The sequence below is a fragment of the Labrus bergylta genome, chromosome 23 (assembly GCF_963930695.1).
Source record: "Labrus bergylta chromosome 23, fLabBer1.1, whole genome shotgun sequence".
In the NCBI taxonomy this organism is placed as follows: Eukaryota; Metazoa; Chordata; class Actinopteri; order Labriformes; family Labridae; genus Labrus; species Labrus bergylta.
In genome coordinates this window covers 18,953,421-18,970,811 of record NC_089217.1, presented here as the reverse complement: position 1 = coordinate 18,970,811, position 17,391 = coordinate 18,953,421, and the positions used below count along the sequence as shown (strand labels likewise).

At 41.8% G+C, this 17,391-nt stretch overlaps 1 protein-coding gene and 1 long non-coding RNA gene across 2 annotated transcripts in view; one reads left to right on the top strand and one right to left on the bottom strand.

Annotated features, from left to right (window-relative positions):
• Window positions 1-1,182: 1,182 nt before the first annotated feature.
• Window positions 1,183-4,073, bottom strand: LOC136177691 (uncharacterized). Its single transcript, XR_010665184.1, has 2 exons — window positions 3,575-4,073; window positions 1,183-1,870 (listed from the first exon to the last, which is right to left on the bottom strand). It is a non-coding gene; the product is annotated as an uncharacterized lncRNA (long non-coding RNA).
• Window positions 4,074-16,505: 12,432 nt separating this feature from the next.
• The window catches only part of LOC109978303 (NXPE family member 3-like), a 16,853-nt gene continuing 15,967 nt past the window's right edge, over window positions 16,506-17,391 (top strand). The window contains exon 1 of the mRNA XM_065951339.1: window positions 16,506-16,572. The gene's annotated coding sequence lies outside the window, so the exon portion shown is untranslated. The remainder of the gene's footprint in view (window positions 16,573-17,391) is intronic.

The following is a 17,391-nucleotide window of genomic DNA, read 5'->3' as shown; positions in this document are numbered from 1 at the left end:
AGGGTATGGACAGACAACCTATAACATCATATGGGTTGAAGGGCTCGTTGTTGGAGTCTTGTCATCTTCCGATGATAGTAACAAATCACCTCCCCTGGAAATCATCTACTTAAGTTATCTTTCTCAGTAAGAGGAACAACCTCTGGAACACATTTCCATCTGAAATTAAAGAAATGACAGAGTAAGTAAAACAACAAGTAAAACAGTGGCTGAAACTGAAGCAAGTCTGTGAGCATTGACTGTTTCCTTTTATAATCCTCATTTTACTGTTTGTTCTTATTTAGTCTCTTATTTCTATTGAGTTTATAATGTCTATATTTATCTATAGTAACATAAATGTCTTCATAAAAGCTTTTCATTGGCCAAAAGTTAACAATTTGATTGGTAGACCTTGCTAAAGTTCACATTTTAAAATGAAGTGATTACTCAAACACATTATACACACGTTCCTTTTATTACATTGAATATACGTGTATTATTCTTTCTCTTGTTGTAGTAGTAAATATCAGTTACCTTTAATCACTAACCTTGTTCACCTACCTCACCTCATTTTCCTCACTTCATTTCTCCTTTCCTCACCATCGATTTGTTGTTGATGTTGTTTGCACCCTGTCAGTCCTTTTTAGCCTACATTCATTTACCTGACCACTCCTTATTTAAAGACTGCACTTCCTTTTTGGCATTTCAGGATTAGAAGGTGCTTTTCTCCTATCCCTAGTAGTGTAGTGGTGACTGAAAAAGTGGGAATACTCTTAATTTTCCCCTCAAAATGTTTTTTTTCAGGCTACCCGTCCAGCAGAGGGAAAACGGCCTTTGTTGTAAACAGTGACATGTGAGACTATTCATGCACATTCAGTTAGTACGTACTAGTCAATCAGACAGAGTAGGGAGGGTCATCCCTTCACCATCCTAGGAAATAATTGTAGCAAACTACTGAATATGGTCACTCAATCAGTGGTGTGAATCAGAGGAGATTTAGAAGTGGGTATACTCTGTGATTACTGAAAAATAAGTGGGTATACTCCATATACCTGCGTATACCCTGCACTACACCATTGGTCTTTATTAATATTAATTTATCCTTAGTACTTTTTTATCCTTATAGAAGAGTTCATCTAATTTGTCATAATCTATTGTTTAATATTCAGTTTATTGTATTTCATACATTTCAAACATCCTATGTGTTTGTTAGTCCCCTTTATTAAACTGAATTGCTTTGATAAATAAACAAACTTTTGTTGGTTCCTTGAAGTTTCCTTGTTGGATCTCTTCATTCTGACCAGATGCCCATGGTGATAGTTTACCTGTTCATTTGAACCTCCCACTTAAGCCCATTCTAACTGTTAGGAAAATAGTGTTGTGAAGTTGGTTTGGTATTTTGAAATCAATGCTGTATTCCATTGAATAATATAGATGGAGAGTGTAGCTAAAATATGTGCTTTATAAATGTGTATGAGTAAGTGGTATGATCTGATATTAAACACTGAGTGAATTACAGAATGTGCATTCAGATTTATAGTTTTGCTATACATAGATTAGTCAAATTCCTGAATCATTTTATTATCTTGGATGTTGAGGTAATGAACTTGAGTATAGTGTATGATCTTAAAGAATAAATGACTTCATAACAAAGTAAAAAAAAAAAAAAAAGAACATCGATTTAATCGTCAATGACTGGAGTGTAAACAGAGTACTTAAGTGCTATTTTCATAAACATCTGCCAAAATAAAACATAGTCACAATCTGCAATTGAGGGGCACAAGAAGCAGTCTTTTGGTAAACAGTGACAGCTCCAGAATCTTGGGCACTTAATAAAACTGAAGAATCAGCACGTGTCTTCATCCGCTACCCACTCCAATGGCCACTTCCACTGTAACACAAAGGAAGATGAGTTGAGATGTTAGTTAAGAAGAAATACTGTAGACACATTAAAACACACATGGAGACTAAGGTCGCTGTTTTGCAGTGGCTGCATTAAAGTACATTTTTATTACTGGATGTGAAAAAAAAACAGATCAACAAAAATGTATAAAAACACTAGGTGGATCCCTGCATTTTTACTGTGTACAGTTTGGGTTTTGGTTAATGTAGGTGCCTAATCCATGTACCCAACTATTCAGTACCTGTTATAGTTTGAGAGCTTTAATTTACTGCAATATGTCTGTGCAGATGTCTTCACTGATAGAAAAAAAGTTAAGTGAGGTCCACATGTTATTATAACTGTAAATTTACCTACAACAGTACACTGTACATTTCTCGGTTGTGGGATGAATAAAGGAGTATCTTATTTTATAACACAGTATGTGAACATGTACACCAGATGTGATGCAATTTTCCACTGTCATGGTTTAGCTGTCCGTTTACACGACAATGGCAAACGGGCAAACGGGTTCCAGAGTGCAAACGTTTGAAAACTGCACCTTCTCTGCCGTCATGTACAGTAAAGACTGTAAATACACTGTTCCTCTGAAAATGGAGACTTAGTTAAGCATAGTTAGCATAGTGCTCATTTGAAGCATAGTTTAGTCTAGACCTCAATTCGTAGCCACATTTCAGTTCATACTTGGTGGGTTTTTGTTTTCCATTTGGGTGTGTGTGTGGGGGGGGGGGACAGAAAAAGAGATAATGGGTTCACTAACAACGTGGAAAAACATGGTAGATAGATTAAACTACTTTCTTGATAATTAACTATGTCAACTAAATCAAATATGAATTCTAACACCAGGTTAAGTAAACAAGAACACACCAGTCAGAATTTAATTGGACCACTCATTTTACCACTCTTTTTATTTTAAATTGCTTCATTAGGTTTGATGTTCTTCAAGAACAGCATAGTGTTCACATTCTTTGGTGAAGTTCTGCTCTCTTTTCAGGGAAGGTGTCAGTTTTTTTTGGTCTTCCTCTGCATCCATTCACTAAGACTGTGGCTTTATTCAGTTAAACCTCCTCAAAGTACATCAAAATAGAGCTAAGAAACTGATCTTTTAGTGGGATATATCAATATCTTCCCTTTAAAAAAGTCCCAGTTGAAGATTGTTTCATTGAATCTTAATTATTGAAGTTATTCTTCAGCTCGTCTCTTTCCTCTCAGGCAGTGGTCTGCACACCGGCGGTGTGGCCGTTTCTCACTGTCTCGTATTGGGGGAGGATTCATTCATAGTTCGGCCTTGTGTCTGGCAGGCAGATTTCTTTAAAGCCCTGCAAACTAGTAAACTAGTATTTACTGGATTTAACTTAAGTTCTATGCGTACGTGCGTAGCTATTGAAGTACGAAGAGGCAAAGACAGGAGCTACTGTAGGCAGGTACTGGTTTATCACAGCCATCGTCTAAACACCAAATGAGAGATTATATTTTAGATTAATGGTGTTCCATCACCCAGGACACTTCTAGAGACTTGTAGAATCTGTATTGAAGTTGGCCTGACTCTTTTCATCTGGTGAGTTAGACTAAGCACCTCTTAAATGGCAACACAGTTCAAACAAACTTTGACTTGCATACAAAAAAACTCTTACTATAATTTATAATATTATGTGGGTACGCAGCTATGTGTAACTAATGAAAAGTCATACATACCAGAGTGTGCATGGCTGCCACTCCACTTGCTTCATTTTTTGGCCCTTAGTGAAAAAATTTGAATTATGTGAAATCTTAGCTTAACAAAAAATAAATACCATTTTCTCTATTACTTCTACAAGATCATGACTCAAATAACAGAAAAACCACCCTCCCTTTTCATCTGGAGACCCTCAAGAGAGTGATATGTTCAGCGATTCCCTTTTCTTTTTCCAATGGCAGTTCTTTTTATCATTCAATTTTGCTGTGCATTTGACACCCAACCTTCCTAAACTGATGAGAACTGTGCTTTTTCTAATGAATCATTGTTTTTGTACAGTAAGGGAATGAGGACAAAAAATGAATAAAATAATTGAGAGAACTACTTGAAGACCACAAGTTGATCTTCAAGACGATCAACCAGGGGGAGAGGTAGATCAAGAGGAGAAATACTCAGAGAGCGAGAGACAGAGAGAGACAGAGAGAGAGAGGGAGACAGAGAGAGAGAGAGAGAGAGAGAGAGAGACAGAGAGAGAGAGAGAGAGACAGACAGAGAGAGCGGGAGACAGAGAGAGAGAGAGAGAGAGAGAGAGAGAGAGAGAGAGAGAGAGAGAGAGAGACAGAGAGAGAGGGAGACAGAGAGACAGAGAGAGAGAGAGAGAGAGAGAGACAGAGAGAGAGAGACAGAGAGACAGAAAGAGAGAGAGGGAGAGAGACAGAGAGAGAGGGAGACAGAGAGACAGAGAGAGCGGGAGACAGAGAGACAGAAAGAGAGAGAGGGAGAGAGACAGAGAGACAGAGAGAGCGGGAGACAGAGAGACAGAGAGAGAGAGAGAGAGAGACAGAGAGAGAGGGAGACAGAGAGACAGAGAGAGCGGGAGACAGAGAGACAGAAAGAGAGAGAGGGAGAGAGACAGAGAGACAGAGAGAGCGGGAGACAGAGAGAGAGACAGAGAGAGAGAGAGAGAGACAGAGAGTTTTGAGTTTTTAAAACTTCATTTATTCAGATAAAAATGTATTTACATTCCCATTGTTGGGATACTGTCACAAACTACAATATGTCACAAAAATATGGATTTATATGAAAACATCTGCAAATATGATTTCAGAGTCTTTCAAAGAAAAGAGTACACCATCATCGTCCCATATTTTTTCAAAAACATCCAGCTCTTCCATTTTAAAATAATACTTGTGTTCCAACAATATTCGAGATTTAACAAGGTTCCGAAACACCACTACACAATCACATCTCTGTCCTCTTTCCATTCTTTCTTTTCTACTGAGATAAACTGCCAACTTTGCTTGACCAAAAAGGAAATTCAGCAGCCGACCTTTTTTCTTCTTTTTTTTACTGTAAGAGAAACCAAAAATGAACATGAGGTCAGTAAAATGTTCTCCATAGGACATTACGAGAGTATTCAGTATCCCAAAAAGAGATCTCAATCTAGAACACTGTAAAAAACAATGAAAAATTGTCTCTCGTTCAGAGCAAAAGGGGCAATTATCTGAGACAGCAGGATTCAACACAGAAACAAAAGCATTAACAGCCACAATTCCATGTAAAATACGCCATTGTAAATCAGCAGTACATTTTGTTAACGGTGGTTTGTAGAGCATGCTCCATGCAGGTTTGACCTCAGATTTTACTTTGAAATACTTTCTCCATGGTGTGTCTGCTCTATCTTTAAGTTTCTCTTTATTTAACCCCTTGACACATCCCTGATAAAGTGTTTTCCCATTCACAGAGTCCAAAGGCATCCAAACCTTACTGCTCTCTTCCAGAGGGCCCAGTCCTTCAGACTTTGACCTCACACACATCCTGGGAAAACAGTCACAATCCTCAGGTTTCAGTTGTCCGTTAAACCATTTCTGTAGGAGAACTCTGTCCTCTTCTGACAGCGCCTTTCTGAATTTCTCCAGCATCAGCCCGACCACTCGAATCGATCTGACCTCCAGTCTCCTCGCCACGGTTACAGCATTATCCAAATTAGCTCCAGCCAGTTCTAAGAGATGTTGGACTGTAGTTATTCCTTTATTTGTCAGAGTTCCAGATGTCATCAGCGCCTCTTCCAATGAAGTGCCCAACCGAGAGCCCTTCAGTATGGGTTCCTTCAACAGCCAATGCAAGGATGTGTTTGAACCCAGACGCCCAGTTTCCAACAGCCCCCACATTTTAATAACACTCACATAAAATGATGGCAAACAACTCAGATTCAACTCTGCACAGTTCATAAGAAACATGTTTCTTCCAAATCCTAAATGACCAACAAGACCAAAGATAAACTCAGCCACGTGTCTCCAGGGTAAATTTAGAGGTCCATAAAGAAAGCTTTGTAGGACCTGCAGTCTAAAAGCTGCCTTCCTACTTGCCAGATGAACCAATCCCTGTCCTCCTTCCTCTTTAGGCAAAAATAAAACACTCTGTGGTACCCAGTGTAATCTATCCCAAAAGAAGTTTACTATGATACTCTGGAGTTTCATTAACAGGTTTACTGGGGGTTCTAGCACTGACAGGCGATGCCACAGGGTGGAGGCCACTAGATTGTTAATAATAAGTGTGCGCCCCCTATAGGACATTCGTGGTAAAAGCCACTGCCATTTCTTTAATTTGCCCTCCATTTTCTCAATCACACCCTCCCAGTTTTTCTGAACCTCAGACTGACATCCTAAAAAAACACCTAGATACTTGATGCCATGCGTCACCCATTTAAACCCATCAGGTAACCTTGGTTCATTCCCTCGCCATTTTCCTACTAACAAGGCTGTACTTTTACCCCAGTTTACTTTTGAGGAGGAAATTTCCCCAAAGCACTCTGTGATGTGAATAAGCTTTTTGACATCACTATTATCTGTTACAGCAACCATGATGTCATCTGCATATGCTGACAGATGCATGGGTATAAGATTCTCCTTTAATTTAAACCCTGTTAACTGTTTTCTTATCTGACACAACATGGGTTCAATGGCTATAGAATAAAGCATGCCAGACATTGCACAGCCCTGCCGAATCCCTCTATTGATATTAAAAGGAGCGCTTAAACCACCATTAACCTTCAATACACTTTCAATGTCACAATACAGAGTTTTCATCAAGGCAATGAAACTGGGGGAGAAACCAAAAGCCTCAAAGATGTTCCACAAATACTAATGCTCCACCCGATCAAATGCCTTCTCTTGGTCAAGAGAAATCAGACCAAACTTAACATCTAACGAGCTAGAGATTTCCAAATAATCTCTAATGAGGGATATATTGTCCCTAATTGATCTGCCAGGGATGCAGTATGACTGATCAACATGTATTACTTGCTCCATCACTTTTCTTCTATTGGCCAACACTTTGGAAAAGATTTTATAATCTGCACAAAGCAGACTTACTGGCCTCCAGTTCTTTATTTCACAAAGGTCACCTTTTTTAGGCAGGAGAGTGAGGACCGCTCTTCGACAGCTCACAGGTAGTTTCCCTCCAGACACACTGTCATTTATGACCTCTAACAAATCGTCTCCCAAAGTAGACCAAAAACATTTGTAAAAGTCTACAGGGAGACCATCTATTCCTGGAGCTTTGCCGTTTTCCATACTCATCAGCGCCTCCTGTAGCTCTTGCAGTGTGAGTGGGCGTGACAGTTCTGCATTATCCCCTTCTGATAACTTTGGTAAGTCAGACAAAAACTGCTCTGACATCAGCACGTTCTCTCTGTACTCACTGTTGTAGAGGTTTGAGAAGAAGTCCACAGCTCTTTTCCTGATTTCAGCTGAGTCAGTGAGATCTCTTCCATCAGCAGATCTGATACAGTGGATGAGTCGATTCTGACCATTTTTCTTTTCTAGATTGAAGAAAAACTTGGATGGAGCATCCATTTCAGAGATATTTTGAAAACGTGATCGGACTAACGCCCCCTGAGAGAGAGCGAGAGAGAGAGAGAGAGACAGAGAGAGAGACAGAGAGAGAGAGAGAGAGACAGACAGAGAGAGAGAGAGAGCGAGAGAGAGAGAGAGAGACAGAGAGAGAGACAGAGAGAGAGAGACAGACAGAGAGAGAGAGAGAGCGAGAGAGAGAGAGAGAGACTGAGAGAGAGACAGAGAGAGAGAGAGAGAGAGAGAGAGAGAGAGAGAGAGAGACAGACAGAGAGAGAGGAGAGAGCGAGAGAGAGAGAGAGAGACAGAGAGAGAGACAGAGAGAGAGAGACAGACAGAGAGAGAGAGAGAGATGAGAGGAGAGAGAGAGAGAGAGACTGAGAGAGAGACAGAGAGAGAGAGAGAGAGAGAGAGAGAGACAGAGAGAGAGAGAGAGAGAGAGACAGAGACAGAGAGAGAGAGAGAGAGAGAGACAGAGAGAGAGAGAGAGAGACAGAGAGAGAAGAGAGAGAGAGAGACAGAGAGAGGGAGACAGAGAGAGAGAGACAGAGAGACAGAGAGAGAGAGACAGAGAGAGAGAGAGAGATTTTTTTTGATTTTTGCAAAACACTTTATTTACATAAATTTAGTTTTCACAGTTCAACTGTTCAACAAAGTGCTAATGCATTAAAATCCGAGTATGTTTAAAAAAAAATAATTTATCTGATAAAAACTTGTGCAAAAACCAATTCTTCATTAACAACTGAACAAATTATGTCATTAAAACACCAGCGCTGTTTTAAAAGCGTCCAAGTCTCCAATGTGTTTATTAAATCTAAAATCTAGCCAGAGTCTTGCTCTAATGTTTATCAGCCACACTGCTTTGGCCTCCTGCCCTTCTCTGTTCTCCACTCTGTTTTTTCTGCTGATGTAAATACCCATTTTTACCTCACCTGAATGGTAGTTAAGGAGCTGCCACTTCTCTTTTTTGTTCTTTTTTGTAGGCAGCTCCCATAATAAAAACCCTCTCAGTAAAAACCACATCAAAAAAAGTAAAAACCAATGTTAAAAGAGAGAAGAAGCTTGTGAGCCTCTTACACTCATAAAAACATTCAGTCTCTGGAAGGCAACAAAAAGGACAGGTGTTAAGAACAGCAGGGTTAAGAACAGAAAGAAAAGCATTGGAGGCAATAGCACCATGTAAAATCCTCCACTGGAGGTCGGCAGTCCGTTTTTTGAGGGGAGGTTTATATAAAATCCTCCACTGTGGGCTGGCTCCATTTGCTCCCAGCCTGTTTGACCACACAGTGGGGGGGCGGTTGCACAGTCCGGCCTTGTGGATCGCCTTCACACAGTTCATGTACCAGGTTTTTTTTGTCAGCTTTGTTTATTGTCAGCTTTTCTGGGTGTGCTATAGCCAGCAGGGGGCCGGTGAGCTCCCCCAGGCCTGGGCTCAGGAAGACGTCAGGGAAGGGGTCTGCAGGGACCGGTCTGGCCTTTCTTTTCCCATAGTCCATGAGGAGGCTCCTCTCTTTCCCCGAAAGCTTCTGGCGCCACCCGGACAGAGTGCAGGCCCAGAAGAGAGCCCAGGGCCCGAGCATCACCCAGCGCCGGCCCCACTGCATCCACCAGCTGCTGCAGGCACAGGGTCTTGGTTTTGAGCAGCGCCACCGTCAGGCCGGGGGTGACGCTGCTGCTGATGTCCAGCTTGGCCCTGTGAATCAATGGCTCTCTCAACAACCAGTACAGAGAGTCAGACTTCGGGCACCTTTTACAGTTAAAAAGGGCCCAAGACTTAAAAACACCCTGATAAAACGGAGGCAGCCCACTTAATTTTAAAAGTTTAGAATCAATTAAAAACAGAGCAGCATCCAGCCCCAGGAAATCAGCACGTCTGAGAATGCAGCTGGCCACATCTCTCCACACTAGATCAGCCGGACCTGTCAGATATTTTTGTAAGAACTGTAGTCTGAAGGTGGCTGTCCGGCTGGCCAGGTGGACGAGGCCCTGTCCCCCCTCCTCCCTGGTTAAAAACAGCACCCCTTGTGGCACCCAGTGTAGACCATCCCAAAAAAAATCTACCATTTTCTTTTGTAACTGGGCTAGTAAGCCTGAAGGGGGGTCTACACAGGGTTAAACGGTGCCACAGTTGGGATGCTACAAGGTTGTTTAAAACCAATACTCTACCTTTAAAAGACATTTGAGGGAGCAGCCATTTCCACTTGGAAAGTTTCCCCTCAATTTTTTCTGTGACGCTCTCCCAGTTCTTCTGGACTATGTGTTCTTTCCCGAGGAAAACCCCCAGGTACTTAAAACCATCTGTTCTCCAGGCCAAGCTCTGGGGAAGAACTGGGAGACCGTCACGCCACTCACCGACAGCGAGGGCTTCGCTTTTTATCCAATTCACCCTCGCTGCCGATGTTACGCTAAAACGTTTTATAATGTTGGTTAAAATATCTGCATCCCTCTGGTCTTTAATAAAAACAACAATGTCATCTGCATATGCACTTAAGACAATGTTGCTATTAAAACCAGGTAAAACCAAGCCCTGTAAGTGGTAGCGTATATTGTTAAGGAGGGCTTCCAGGGAGAGTGTGTAAAGCATGCCGGACAGAGCACAGCCCTGCCTGACGCCTCTACACATCCTGAAAGGAGCACACAGACCGCTGTTAAACTTCAGCACACTCTCACCCCACTGTACAACACTTTGATCTTGGCTATGAAACCAGCGCTGAACCCAAACTTCTCCATAACTTTCCAGAGGAAGTTGTGTTCAACGCGGTCAAATGCCTTTTCCTGGTCTAGAGAAATCAGACCAGTGTTACAGCCCGATGAGCTGGAGACGTCCAAAACATCACGAATGAGGTGGACATTGTCCACCATGGACCTGCCGGGCACACAGTAGGTCTGGTCCCGGTGGATGACCTGCTCCATAGCCTTCCCCAGCCTGGAGGCAAAGAGTTTGGACAGAAGCTTGTAATCCACACACAGCAAAGACACAGGGCGCCAGTTTTTGATGTCCTGCAGGTTACCTTTTTTCGGGAGCAAGGTGATTACGGCTCTCCTGCAGGACATGGGCATTGAGCCAGAGGCCAGACTTTCATTAAAAACATCTAAAAGATCTTCTGCAAAGATGTCCCAGAAGACTTTGTAAAAATTCCACACTCAGGCCGTCTATGCCGGGAGCCCGCCGCCCTTGCATGCCCTGCAGAGCGGCCTTCAGTTCCTGCATCTGTAACGGCCCGTTGAGCTGTGTGTTGGTCTCCTCAGAGACCTGAGGCAGTCCATTACAGAACTCCTCCATCAGAGCTTCCTCCTCCTCATACTCACTTGAGTAGAGTGCTGAGTAAAACTCACAGCTCGCCTTCTTATCTGGTTGGCTCTGTCAATGTTTGCCTGTGTCTGCTAAAAGTGAGTGGATTACCCTCCTCTGCCCACTCCTCTTCTCCAGGCCGAAGAAGAAACTAGAGGAAGCATCCATCTCCGTGATGGCTTGAAACCGGGACCTGACCAGTGCACCCTGTACTTTAACATCCAACAGGTCGGCTAAAGCTAGCTTTTTGACTTTGAGGATTTCAATATATCCTCGATTTGCTGTGGACTCGCTCAATCTTTCTAGTTCCACTATATCAGTCTCCAGGTCTTTCATAGATCTGGTGATGTCTCTGGTGACATTGAGGGTGTCCTGTTGACATAAAAGTTTAATCTCAGTCTTACCATGGTCCCACCACTGCCTAAGACTGTTAAACTCACCCTTCCTCTGTCTAAAAACATCCCAGAAATAAATAAGAACCTCTTTAAAATGTTTATCAAATGTTAAGACTGAATTAAAATGCCAATAAGCACTTTTAGGTAAAATGTTTTGAATAAAAACATTACACAAGAGTAAAGAATGGTCAGTAAAACCAGCAGGAACAATACTGCACATTTTAAAAATATTAAAATGATGCTTAAAACAATAAATACGGTCTAGTCTAGCTGAGGAGATCCTACTCTCTCTGAGGTGGGACCATGTGTACTGTCGGCAGTCTGCATGCATCCTTCTCCACACGTCCACCAGGCCATGAGAATAGACCAGCTGCCTCAGAACATGTTGGGAAACTGGATGTGGCTCTGCATGGTTGCGATCTAAAGATGCATTTTCTGTACAGTTAAAATCCCCACCCAAGAATAAAAAATCCTCCGAGGCACAGCCATTTAAAATATTGTTACCTTTTTGTAAAAACAGCTTCCTCTCTGCACCGATTGTTGGAGCATACACATTGATAAAAACTGCAGTAAAAAGGTCGAACCGTGCTTTAATTAAAAGCAACCTCCCCTCAATAAAATGCTCGACCTCCAGTGAAACCGGAGTGAAAGACTTGGAGAGGAGAAAGCCAACTCCTCCACTAAGAGAAGTGTTGTGACTTAAAATGACTTCCCCCTCCCACTCTCTCCTCCAGTCTGCCTCATTGGTGCTATCACTATGTGTCTCCTGGAAATAAAAAACATCAATATGTTTCATTTTGGCCGTTTCATATATAGCTGCTCTTTTTTTTGACTCTCTGGCTCCATTTATATTCAAACTTCCCACTCTAAAATTATCCATAAGTGAGAAATGAAGAACAGAAATAAAAATCAATAAATTAATTAAAACACACATTGGAGCTCTTCCCGTCATCATTGTTCAGTTGTTTTCTAACTTTATACACAAGTTTTTTTAATCTAAAAACCTCCTTGTTAGTGATGCCAGACTCCTCCTTTTGGTTCATGTGGAGTCTGGCCGAGGTATAAAACAAACTTAAAACTGGGAAATGCTCTTCAACTTTAACACCTTTAGCATTTTTGGTTTTTGTTAAAAACGACTGAATCATTTCTGCAGAGTAAAGTTTTTTCTGTTGACTGTTACTTATTTTAAATCCAGATATATCACTGCTGTCAGAGACACAGTCATCACTTTCCTCTGTCTGTCCCTGTCCCCTTACTGTCTGTCTGTCCTCCTCCTCCACTTTGCTATTCTTTGCCTCATACTTTGTGCCTCTAGTTTTCCTTCTGCGTTTAGAAGCAGATTTGACCCTCACTGCCTCCTCTTCCTCCTCCTCCATCTCAGCCTCTTCCACCTGTTCCCCCCATGTAAGTTTACTGTTCCCCCCACCTGCCTCCTCTGCCTGTGTTTCATCTTCCTCCTCTGACATACCCTCCTGCGTTTCACTGACCCCACTTGCTTTATTTATCTGCACTTCACTCACACTTTTTCCAGCTGTTTCTTCCCCCTTTTCTTCACCCACCTCACTTTCCACCACATCACCCAAAACCTCTCCTTCACTTCCCTGATTGTTTTCACCCACACCGTGCACATCATTCATACTCACCACCCCGTGCTCCAGGTCAGACACAGCAGCGGCGAGGCGCGGCGCGCTCCGCGGTGCCGCTATCGGCCACTCAGATGCCGCGGTCCGGGCCTCCCGCCGCTCCGCTGCAACCGGCGGAGCAGCGGAAAGCCCCGCCACAGGGCCGGGCGTCACCCCACGGCCAGGCGGAGCCGGATCCCCTTGTCTCGGACAGGCCTTCACGGTGTGTCCCTCCTCACCACAACCAAAACATTTCATAGCCGACGAGGTGGCAAATATCACGTAGTCATAATCATCTACTTTAACATGGAAGCGGAGGTTGAGGTTAAGTATCATAAACAGTTGTCTACGGTGAGACACCACGTGTTTCAGCAGCTGAGATCTACATCCAGACAGAATCTTTTTTATGGGGGACACCACCTTCCCATGTCTGGAGAGCTCTCTGCTAAGAAACTCGTCGGTTATGAACGGAGGGACATTGGACAGGATGACTCTGGTGGAAGGCTGTGTCAGTGGAGCCACCTGTACAAACATTTCGTTCACCGTGATGCCTGTCTCAACGACTCGGTTCACCTTCTCCACCTGATCCAGGAAGATGACCACGGCGCTGTTCATCCAAGCGGCCGACCTCACGCTGCCGTGCCCGACCTTTTCTCCCACCGCAAGCCCAATCTCCTCCACGCTGCACGGAAAGCTGGCATTAATTTTAATGCCATGCTTTCTCGTGAGGTGGCCGAAGGTGACTCCATTTACCATGACGTCTGAAGACGCCGACCGGCGAGACACCGGCAGGAGAGAAAAAGAAAAAACACAAACACAAACACACACTAACTATTAACTTAAAGTGAACCTACAACCAATAAACTACATTAAATTAAATCAAATTACTAAAGAAAAAAAAACACGAAAACCACTCGCTCAGCGTCTCACTCCACACCACTCACTCCCAGCATGCACCAGAGAGAGAGAGAGAGAAAGACAGAGAGAGAGACAGAGAGACAGAGAGAGAGACAGAGAGAGAGAGAGACAGAGACAGAGACAGAGACAGACACACAGACAGAGAGAGACAGAGACAGACACACAGACAGAGAGAGAGAGAGAGAGAGACAGAGAGAGAGAGAGAGAGAGACAGAGACAGAGAGAGAGAGAGAGACAGACAGAGACAGAGAGAGAGAGAGAGAGACACACAGACAGAGAGAGATAGTTTTTGTCAATATGGGTGATTGAGTGATAAGTAAGAGTGAAAATGGATGAGTGTGTGTGGGAGTAAATATGTTTGTTTCTGAGGGTATATGTGTAAATGTGTGTCTGTGTGTGGTGCTGTAGCAGTGGGTGTAATGGATCTTAAAAGAGCTGTTGGTTTGAGGTAATAAAGGGGTATGGACAGGTGATAAGGGTACAGGGATGGACTGAGTCTGTAGGACAAGAAGAACAAAAAAAAGGTTATTTCATCCACAGCAACATTTCCAGGATTTCTCAAATGATAAAATCCTGAGCTGTAACGTCATTGGCAAGATAAGTGTGACATGTAATGAAAACAACTTCCTAAAGGACCTGTATTCAGTCACATTTAGCATGTAAACTGCATGAATGTTACCAAAATAGGGAATAAACTACTAAACTGGTCAACAAGATCAAATCAAAGCCACATCACAAATAGAAGCCAATGAAAATACAGCTCCCACTGGCTGTCATGTTAGGAGCATGCCAACTAAGCTATGCTGATTTAAAGCAAAGTCTATTATGTAGTAGTCTAATGTTGGGATATATAGAAGCCGTAGGTTACTAATCTGGAGAAACATGTCAGAATCATCGATGTCATTTACTGATATAACCAGTTATTCAATAGTCCTCCCATACTGACCATAGATAAAATACCTCCCCTGACAAAAGTTAGGATTTATTAAATAGCCCCTTTGTATACAAAAGATAAAAAGCTAAAACAGAAATGGCCTGGCAGGTGTTACGGTGCAAATAGTGACCGCGTTAACTGGAGACTTTCAGCCGAACGCGTCTGTTGGTGTCCTGCTCACAACGGAATAGAAACGGATAGAGCCTCTTTTGTTAAATCATTCATTTACAGACGTATCTAAAGAGTGCATTTTTAGGCATTTACGTGGACACCTTTCGTGTTTATCAGCTGCGGTTACCGCGAAGAGCACTTTAGGCTGTAAGCCATCAGATGACACGGTCACTGGTCACACCGTAACACCGCCAGTTAACACGATCACTGTTTACACAGAAACAGGTCCAAATACTGATCTATCTAGTACTGGGGGATATACTACTTCCACCTTAGCTAGATATAATATTAGCCCAACTTTATCAGGTTTAATTTGAGAAAACGTTAAAGTAGAGATAGTCTTTAAACTAGCTGGGCAGCTAAATGCTATTGCTAAATGCATTTTCATTACGTTACTACTTCAATTTCCTCTCATGTTAATAACCTTGGCTCTCTACCACCACACGACATGTATTTAGCATAAAAAAACAGTCATAGGCAACCTCAAATATTTCAAACTTAGGTTAATAATAAGTTAATAATAAATATTAATCCCGGGTAATTTCTCTTACCTGACAGGAAGGAGGTTTGGAATACACTGAAAAGCTTCTCTTTTGTCCGCGAAGGATGTTGACATTGAGTAAATTATCGCCCCCTGCTGGTATGGCACAGATCACAGGCGTGAACATTTGACGCTGAAGACAGGCAATGCGTGACACTGACACGCATCCTCTAGTGGACCAACGTGTCTATTACACGTATGTTAACTCTCGCAGCTGCAGAAAAGTTTTCTCTGGTGTAACGGAGTTAAAATGCACTTTATTTTTGAGTACAGTTTACAATTTATACTTGAGATTTCATTTATAATTTATTTCTGTTAAGTATTTGTGAATTTTATCTTAACGAGTTATGTATATTTACTGTTATTTTATCAAATTTATGTTTCCTTTGAGAATTACCTTTTTGGCACTTTGCGGCTTCTGTACCTCCTGGGTTTCCGTAGCTCCTTCCGTCTGTCCCTCACAGTGTCGTTTTGTATTGCTGAGGGTAAGTTGTATGTAAAAACGTTGCTGCATCATTATCTTATTTACTGTGGATAATAAGTGATTTAAGTTGTAATGTTCAGTTTATTTTATAAACTGATAGTAATACGATGTTAATCAGTCATTTTGTTTAGGTTTTGAGAGTTTTATATCACTTTGGAGACTGTTTTAATGTAGCGGTTTTGGCGCGAATTGTGTAATATCCTACATATTCTGCAGGTATGTTTTTCCTTGTATTTTCATACTTTCCTTTTTGTTTTACAGCCGCATGTTGTCGTTTATTTTGTCCACTAGGTGTCACTGTTTTACCATTTGGTATACTGTTTCTCATGTTTTTTTAATGAGATTTATTGTTAATATACACTGTAAAACCGAAGTTTTTCAGCCATTTGTAGCAGCTCTTGGTTATAAATATTTACATATAGTTAAAATATTGAAATGATGATTGTAATATATTTCTATGTAATATAAATTTGTTTTGAGTGCCGTTTTGCATTGCTGAGGGAGCAGAGGTGCAGAAAACAAATGTCCAAAAGGCACATTGAATGTTCTTTGGTCTTCTGCAGGAAATAAAAGCTAGAAAACAGTCAAAGTCTGGTTTTCTTCACTCCCCTGATCACATCTGTTACACTGCTTATTTCCGTTCTTTTACCCTCGGCTCACTTCCTCTCCCCCTGCACCACATCCTGATTGATCTCATAGATATTATAACCTACAACAAACAACCACTGTCGCATGATTTTCAACACTGCAGAGCAACATCTCCTGTCCATTAGGCTACTCCCTGGACTACAGCCCATCTGTTTGGAGGTGAGTCTGCTTTAAACACGCAGGTGTAAGAGGGTCATTTATTTATAATTCATGAATTTAAAGGGAATCTACAGAGTGACTAATAAAGTCAATCAAAGAGCTCTAAATGAAAGAAGTGACAGTTCATTTTTAAATCAATTGTCTCAGGCAACCGATATGATCAGTCATTCGACCTGTTTTTAACTTTGAAATGATGATTAATCCTCATGAGGCTACAAGGTTATATTTCTGCTCAAACTGAGCATTAAGGAAGTCAAACCTCTGCCTGCACTGTTTTTAAAGGTAAAGAAAGCGTCCAATAACAGTGAAAAACACATGGAAGCATATTGCATTAACATGAGAAAATACAAATCTGCTCTGTTTTAAAAGTCAGGTGAATGCAGATACTGTAGCTACTTGGATTTGTTTTTTCTTTCAGTTTCATTTATCTAAATTAAACTTGCTCCACTTCTTAGAGCAGGATGTCAAACAAACGAACTGCGGGCCGTATCCGTATAAATTCAATATTTGTAATACTTATTTTCCCGAATTTGATTAAAAACCTTTGCATAATGAGCAACGTAAAGGTTGATGTCATGATACGAAAATGAATTAAACGGGGCACTTTGAACTATCTTCTCAGCAGGGAGTATCATCAAAAAGACGAGTGGCCGAGCGCACGAGCTGCTCCTGCATTACGCTGGTAATACATCACATCAGCAAACAGGCTGAACACCTGAGAGAGGTGACACAGAATGCAGGTTTTCAAGAGAGATCGAAGGAGCGATATTTCTTTAGTTTTATTTGCTCACAAGTTGCCAGAATCGTATCAAAGCTACG